Raw genomic sequence first — 8,283 nt, forward strand, 5'->3', positions numbered from 1 at the left:
CCCCTTTCTATCCCCTCCAGTGTCCTGTCCCCCACGTTTATCCCCTTTCCCCCTAACTATCCCCTCCAGTATCCTGTTCCCCACGTTTATCCCTTCCGGTGCCCTGTCCCCCATCTATCCCCTCAGGTGTCCTGTCCCCCACGTTTATCTCCACCTGTGTCCTGTCCCCCACGTTTATCCCCTCCGGTGTCCGGTCACCCAAGTTTATCCCCTGCAGCATCCTGTCCCCACGTTTATCCCCTGTCCTGAAAGGGGGACAACATCTTCTCTGTTCTCACCTTGTCTCCACTGAAGCTGCCACCACCTCTGCTTTGTCCCAAGCCGCAGCTCTCCACATCCCTCTCCCGGAAGTGACGTTTTTCACGGGAGCAGTTCGGTATCCCGGGGGAGTGGGTCTGGAAGCCGGTATCCGGCGGCTAAGGGCGGATCGTGTGTTCCTGGGACAAACAACGCTGAGAGGAGGGGGGACAGGAAGCGTCCGCCGCCATCTTTCTTCCTGGCAGTAAGCAGAGAATTCCTGTATACTGTACACATGTCTCCAGCACAAATTGAAAAAGTAAGGCAGAAAATGTCAGCTAGCATAACACAGACAGTTCTATTTACAGGCCAGTGGCGTTCTTGGGGTGTTATTCAATGGAGAGTTCTTAGATCGCAATGTTGAAGCCTGAGGGCTGTTACCCATAGCAACCAGCAGGCCTTGCATGTAAGAATCACCGATTTCCATTGAACATTATTGTATTGGTAATGTATTTATGTCGTTTTATGTTCATGGCGGGAGGTACGACTTCTGACTAGGGCACTTGTCTTGTTCTGGGACACTCACCATTTATATTTCCAGCAAAGCCAATGTCATTGGGGTGTGCCTATTAAAAAGATTTTCCATCACTTCCTGTCCCAGTGATAAAAATGTAGGGATTGGTTGTCGCGGTGACCGGAAGGCACAGAGAGCAATAAAAAAAACCAATGTAGAAGATGTAGATCTGACGCACTCAGCTAAAAAATTGTTTAGGGCCCCATTCACACGGGTGGCAGGATCATACACACACCTCCCAGCCATGAAAATGAGAGATTAAACCTGATTGGCTGCAAAGCAAATCTGCTCCAGATTTTGTCTGCGCCAGTTTCGATAAATTCCCCCCAGTCTATTGCCGGTTCACAGGAGTTCAGGTCGCTGCATTGTCGCCTCCTGAACTCCTGGAAATGGCAATAAACTGCATCTGAAAACTGATCCACTGTGGATGTCTATTTTATCCCAATGGGGATTTAACATTGAAATACCATGCAGCAAGCACGTGCCAAGCGTTTGCCATGTGGTGGAGGTGTGGTCCCATTGACAACAATGAGTACGCAAGTCCGTGTCTGGGCTGCATACTTGTTCCAGGTCCACATAATAAAACCAGAGGGCCAAAATTGCAGCCAGGAAACCAGCATTTTCAGAAGGAGGTCAGCTTTTATTTCTCTTTTATGACAGGTTTATGTTTATCAGTAGTTGACATTAGGCCTGCTACCCCACCCACAAAAACGTCATCATGGTACATGGGGTGTATGCAGCATGCCCTGTCCCTTTTCCACTGCTTTCACTGGCAGTTCAAAATGACAGCCGGGACTTGCTGAGTAATACAGCTGTCAAAAGCTAAGCTTTTAACCATCTCCCGTCCATGGCCGTTCGTGAACGGCCGGACGGGAGTCTTGTAGGGGGGGTGTGTCTTAAGACGTCCTGCTCCTCCCCACGCTTGTGTGCGGCGCTCAGCACGCACACAAGTGGGGAAACAGTCAGCAATGTATACAGCCATCGATGGCTGTTCAAAGCCCCCCCGAACCTCGTCGCCGCCGCTGCCGGTCCCGAGATCCGCTGTGCCTGGTGCGGCTGGGACCGGTGATCTCGGTGGATCAGTACACTTTGATCTCTTCTCCTATCCCCGAATGCAGGAAGTGATGTATATTACATCACTTCCTGCATTCAGTGTCACTCTCCGGTACAGAACACTGGTGAGAAGCTGGTGAAGCAGATCTCTGCTTCATCAGCTACTCTGGGGGGTCCCTATGTGACATTAGGGGTCTTAGAGACCCCTGATGTCTCCATAAAAAGGACCTGTTATGTGAATTGGCTATCACATAGGGGATTTCTTTGTCCCCTTTGTGATAGCAATAAAGTTAAGTGTAAAAAAAAAAAAATTTGAAAAAATTAAAGCATAAAAAAATAAAGAAGCCAAAAAAAGTCACAAATAAAAAAAAAAGGTAAAATAACACAAATTTTTTTTTAAATCCCCCCGCCCTCCACATACACACACAAACATGCGTCGGGCGCGCCAATGTGTGAAAACTACGTTTGCTCCCATTACGCCAGACATATTACATATCACCATGAATGTCGGAATAATTTAAGGCCCCATTCACACTGAGCGATTCGCGCGATTTGCATTTTGCGCGATATCGCGCGTTTGCCGCGCAAATGGTTGCATTGAGTAACCTAGAATCGCGGCAAAATCCGCTCCAAAAAGGGTCCTGCTGTAGTGACGCACGACCCGACGAAATCGCGCGATAAACTGCTCAGTGTGAAAGGGGCCTGAATGTTTAAAACAAACTCAGAGCAAATAAAATATTAACCCTTATAGTGGGGCTACCCCTGCCCTGCAAGGGCTAAGTGCTCATTTATTCTTGGAAGCTAAAATAATAAAGTTATACTCACCCAAACCGTAATCCCTGCTGCCTCCTAGACCAGTCCCTGCAGCCTCTCTCCCCCTCCTCTCCAGCGGTCTAAGCTCCTGTGAGTCATCACGCTCTATACAGTGTATAGGATGTGAGGATGCTGTAGCGTAGGGGGAGCGAGGCTGAAGGGACTGGCCTAATGGCCAGCCGGGTTAACGGTTTGGGTGAGTATATCTCTGTTATTGTAGCTCTCTAGACAAAACTAGAACTTAACCCTTGCAGTGCAGGGGCTGCCCCAGTACAAGGGTTCAGATTTATTTGCCAGGAGATCTTCTTTAAGGGCCCGGTCGTCATCGCGCGGGCACGTGGCGTCACCTCGCACATGCGCGATGACATCATCACGCATGCGCGACCATCTGATTAATTCCTGCCGGGGGCCATCTTGGTGGTGGACGCCGGCAGAGAGAGGAGGGGACATTCACCCGGCGGGATGAGGTATGCCGCCGGGTCCCCTCCTCTCTCCAGACACTGTCGGGCTCTTGGTCCATGACCGAGTGCCCGACTTTTTAGAGGGGGGTGACACCAAAATGACTGTCAGTCATTTTGGTGTCACCCCTGCAATGGTGACACCCGGGTGCGGGCTGCACCCCCCGCACCCCCCTTGTGACGCCCCTGACCGCAAGCATTTGTTTTGTGTGCGCTCTGTTCACACCATGATGGCATGATGTTGAAAAATGCAGACACGCTGCGTTTTCACACAGCACAACACACCTCACTGTATGTAACCGCACGGCGTTGCAACACGCTGGGGGGCAGAGAGTTTGATGCAGTGTCGTTTTTAGTCATTCAGTTTTAAAAAAAGAGAAAAAAAGGAGTAAACAGTACCATGCATTGTAACAATGCATGTCACCCCCTCTAAACAACGCACACCAGCCTACACGCATGTTAGCATGCAGGCTGGTAAAAATAAGCCCGCTGTCAGGCAGCCTTCATCTCCTTTCATGACGAATATAATTGGGAAATGTTAATTCTTTTTGAGAGCTTTAGAACAGTCCAGCAGCTGCAGGAATTATTAACTTGGCAGTGCAAGTGTTAATGCATTGCATGCCAGCAGACACAAAAATAAAGACCTTAAACACCAGAGTAAAAAAATGTGCCCTTTAGTTGTCCTCAAGACAGGGGCCATATTGTTGTAGCCAACGTGATCAGGGTATTCAGGAAGATGGCTGCTCCTGCTGTGATCTGCACATCATACTAAAGACATCTCCTTCCAGGCTAGAACTATGAGGTGAGTGAAAAGCACTCCCCTCATAGTTCTCCTTTAATAACAAGTTAGTAAAACATTGTAACCAAGCAACCACCATGGTCCTCAGCATAATCACATGTGCTTGAGCCACCATTCACACATGAGCATTATGTCGCATGTTTTTCAAAGCGCGACAATGCTCGGCAAGAATTCCATGACTTTCATATCTAACAGGGTTATTCACAAAAGGGTGAAGAGTTTGGGGAAGGCAGGAGAAGTGAACGATCTAGGTAACATCGGCTCTCCAGCTGTGCTGAAACTACAAATCCCATAAGGCATTGCAAGCCACAGGCATGACTCCCAGAGGCAGAAGCATGATGGTATTTGTAGTTTCAGCACAGCTGGAGAGCCAAGGTTGCCTACCCCTGGTCTAGAACAACATAGCTAAACTGGAATGTGAGCTGAATTGGAGAAGTTTTCCAAAACAACTATTTTGTCCTAGATTGTTCACTTCTCCTGACTTCTCCAAACTCTTCACCCTTTTGTGAATAACCCTGTTAGTGTTTTAGCGCATGTTTCCCAAAGAGTGTTTACAGCTGAGGGTTTTGTAGCTTGAAAATGTACATAAGCTTTTTGGGGGGCAGAATCCTGTAAAGCTCAATGTGACTTGCAATTTCACACCTAAAGCTGCCCATATACCTTACAACCATCGCACGACTTTCGTTGTGTGATGGTTGTAAGGTCATTAAAATTTTGTACGATCTGCCCATCTTGGACAGGCAGATCGTACTTGCGATCATCGCAAGCCCTCCCCGCTGAGGGGAGGGCATGCCGATGATTTCAATGTTGAGCGGGCAGTGTGCGCTTGCACACACCGGCCCGTGCGGCTTTCGTCTTCCAAGCACGCTACCAACCCGCCGAAAATCGTACGACCTTAACAACCGTTTGCTCCTCCTCGTAACTAGCTTGCTGTTGGCTAAAAGAGCCAACAAAAAAGCTCAAACCTGGAAACGGGTGCGAAAACACAATTAGCCTAAAAATCATCCAATAATGTTCAAATGTCAATGGGGGCTTATCATCACAATTTGGCCTCGTTTATGCTTGCGGGGAATCATTTTTCAGCGGGCAGTTGACAGGCGCTTCACAGATATTCAGGAGGAGAGACTTCCGCCTTCTGAATGCTTTGTTTTTTTTGCAACACAAAGCCGCAACTGCAGGACGCCAGCACCATGGAAATGAATGGTGCTATTCCAGGGAGGGTGGGATCCATTCAGAAAAGAGTGGAAGTTTGCCCGTGTCCAGGCCTTGTGCCCTCTGCCATGCTGCCTCATCTGCAGCTTCTGATCTGATGGTTGGACTCAGATGTGAAAGAGGGGGGCGGACTCTGATATTTTAGGGCTCGTTCACACGATGTCCGGATTCTGTCCGGACCAGAACAGTTCGCTCCTGCACTAAAAATGTATCCCAATGTATCCCTATGTGTTTTATGAGGTCCAGTTCTCACCAGCGCAGTCCATTGCATTTTCTCTGGTCCGGAACGCGCACAAACGCGTCAAAAACGCACCGCACTGCAGTTAACAGCTGACAGCCCCACTCCACAAAAAAAAAGGAACGAACGTGTCCGAACGTGGTAAAAAGGCGTAAAAAAACGTGCTGCACGCATAGCACCGCGTCTGCAGTTTTGCACCAGATCTGGACCAGAAAATGGTGTGAACAAGCCCTTAAGGGCTTGATAGGATGGTAGGACTCTAATCTGAAGGGGGAACTCTGATGTGTAAAGGGGGACTCTGATATAAAAGGGGGGCTCTGATGTAATGGAAGGACTCTAATGAGAAAGGAAGACTTAGGACTCTAATGAGAAGGGGACTTTGATATGAGAGCTTTAATGTGAAGGAGAATTCCGATGTTTAAAGGGGGCTCCTGATGTGAAGGGGGTACTCTGATATGAAAGGGGGGCACTGATATGATGGTAGGACTCTAATGTGAAAGAGGGGCCTCTAATGTGAATGGGGGTACTCTGATATAAAATGGGGGCTCTGATATGATGGTAGGACTCTAATGTGAAGGGGGGACTGAGGCTCCTGATATGATGTAAAGGGGGACTTTGATATAAAAGGGGGGCTCTGATGTAACGGTAGGACTCTAATGAGAAGGGGGGACTTAGGACACTAATGTGAAGGGGGCACCGATATTAAGGGGATTCTGATGTGAAGGGAGAACTCCAATGTTTAAAGGGGGCTCTGATGTGAAGGGGGTACTCTGATATGAAAGGATGTTCTGATATGATGGTAGGACTCTAATGTGAAGGGGGGACTTAGGACTCTGGTGTGAAGGGGACTCGGATATGAAGGGGGCTCCTGATGTGATGTAAAGGGAGAACTCTAATGTGAAGGGGGAACTCCAATGTTTAAAAGGGGCTCCTGGTGTGAAGGGGGGGACTCTAATATGATGGTAGAACTCTGATATGAAGGGGGCTCCTGATGTGAGGGGGGAACTCTGTTAAAGGTGGGCTCTGATGTAAAGGGATACCTCTGATGTTAAAATGGGACTCCTGATGTGAAGGGAGAACTCTAATGTGAAAGGGAGACTCTGATGTGATGGGGGGGGGGCTCCTGATTTGAAGAGGGGGCTCTGATGTCAAGGGGGAACTCCTATTTTGTGTGCTTTTGCATGGGGCGCCCCCTTAAAATCCATACTAGATCCCTATCTGGGATAAGGGTCTAGTATGCATTTTGGAGGGGGCCACACCTCATTTTTTACATTTACGTTTTTTTCCATTTTAAACTGGGGTGCCCTGAGATCCTTCCTACTTTTATAGGGTGCCATGACTGAAAAAGACTGTGAAACGCTGGTCTACAGAACCCAACATTTTGCCTTAAATAGAAGTTAAAAACTCACTGAGCAATGGCAGTTCCCATATTTTTACACGTACAATTTCACTTTAACAGCCGTGAGCAATTAAATTATTAAGTATCTGAATATGACATTTTCCACAATCCCGTAATTTCTCACTTGACTTTTAAGAGCGTTCTTATTGTCACCCACACAGAAGAGCGCTGGTGCATAATAATGAAGGGTGGGGTGTTCTCTTATTAACTGAGCTTAGAGGTCCAGACTCTTCTTTTCCAAGAAGAATTGAGCAAGGTAGGTGAAGTATAGAATTTTCTGCAGTATTTTATTCTAAAACCTTTTGTTGAGTCTCTGTAATTAGCTTTTTTTTAAATGGAGAAAAGCGATGGAAAACCACGAGTTGTGGCCATTTAATATTTCCAGAGAATAAAAGATAAACCTGAATGGTAACTATAGACAACAACTTCAATTTTGTTTTCTCTTCTCTAGTTTTCATAGATAGCTCCTTCTTTGGTTGTTACGTGGTATCCATGTATTTCTAGGATTAACAAGATTGAAATAACAAGTTCCATTTTTAGAAATGCCCTATAATGCAATTTAGGCCCCATTCGCACTTGAGCTGAGCGTCTTTGGTTATTTTTCGGGCTCCCATTGAAGTCTTTTGGGGCCAATACAAGCAACTCTGCCTCAAAAGAAGATCATGTACTTTTTTGTGCGATGCTCTTCAAGCTTCTAGTGCCACTATGCTTAGGTGTTAATGGGCACCATTGAATATAATGAAAATCCCAGTGGCGAGCATTGAAGCGCTTCTGGTGAGCTTCAAATTTCACTTCATATGGTTCAGGTGAGAACGGAACCTTATGTATGTTCAATCGAAGAGTTATTTTTCATTGTGCAACAAGGTGCAGTGGGTTTTGTTATTCAAAGCTACAAAAGGTTTATCAGTAGCTGCCAGCATATTTTTCATTGAGATTATCAGCTGCTGAGGTCTGTCTCAGTGTCAGAGCTGATTCGCAGATGTAGATAATGTTATTAAAGGGCCAGTCCACCCAAAGTGAGATTTTATTTACAGTGGAAGCCTGCAGCCAAACCATGGCTTCTTATATGTCTTGAATGCTCTAACGTTGGGAGACACAAGGGGGGTGCGGCCCGCACCAGGGTGACACCAAAATGACAGTCATTTTGGTGTCAACCCCTCTAAAAAGTTGGGCATTCGGTCATGGACGAAGAGCCCGACAATGTCAGGAGAGAGGAGGGAACCCGGCGGCATACCTCATCTTGCCGGGTGAACCTTCCCTCCTCTCTCTGCCGGCGTCCAGCAGAAAGATGGCTGCCGGCAGGCGTCAATTAGATGGCCACACATGCGCAATGACGTCACGGCAGGGTGTCACCCGATCTCCGCTCCGGGTGACATCCAGCCTCGGGGCGCCCCTGTGCTCTAACATTAAGATCCGCCTGCCATAATTCCCAACTCTGTGTCAGAGCACAATGAAAACCAGACAAGCAAAAGGTGCTAGTTAAAATATTATTAAGAACAG

The 8,283-nt window shown here is 47.4% G+C and overlaps 1 protein-coding gene across 1 annotated transcript in view; it reads right to left on the reverse strand.

The window, feature by feature from the left end:
* Positions 1–362, reverse strand: part of LRRC8A (leucine rich repeat containing 8 family member A) — a 32,119-nt gene extending 31,757 nt beyond the window's left edge. The window contains exon 1 of the mRNA XM_018565321.1: positions 279–362. The gene's annotated coding sequence lies outside the window, so the exon portion shown is untranslated. The remainder of the gene's footprint in view (positions 1–278) is intronic.
* Between the last annotated feature and the right edge of the window lie 7,921 nt (positions 363–8,283).

This window comes from Nanorana parkeri, unplaced genomic scaffold, assembly GCF_000935625.1.
Source record: "Nanorana parkeri isolate BGI_ZX_2015 unplaced genomic scaffold, ASM93562v1 scaffold834, whole genome shotgun sequence".
Taxonomy (NCBI): domain Eukaryota; kingdom Metazoa; phylum Chordata; class Amphibia; order Anura; family Dicroglossidae; genus Nanorana; species Nanorana parkeri.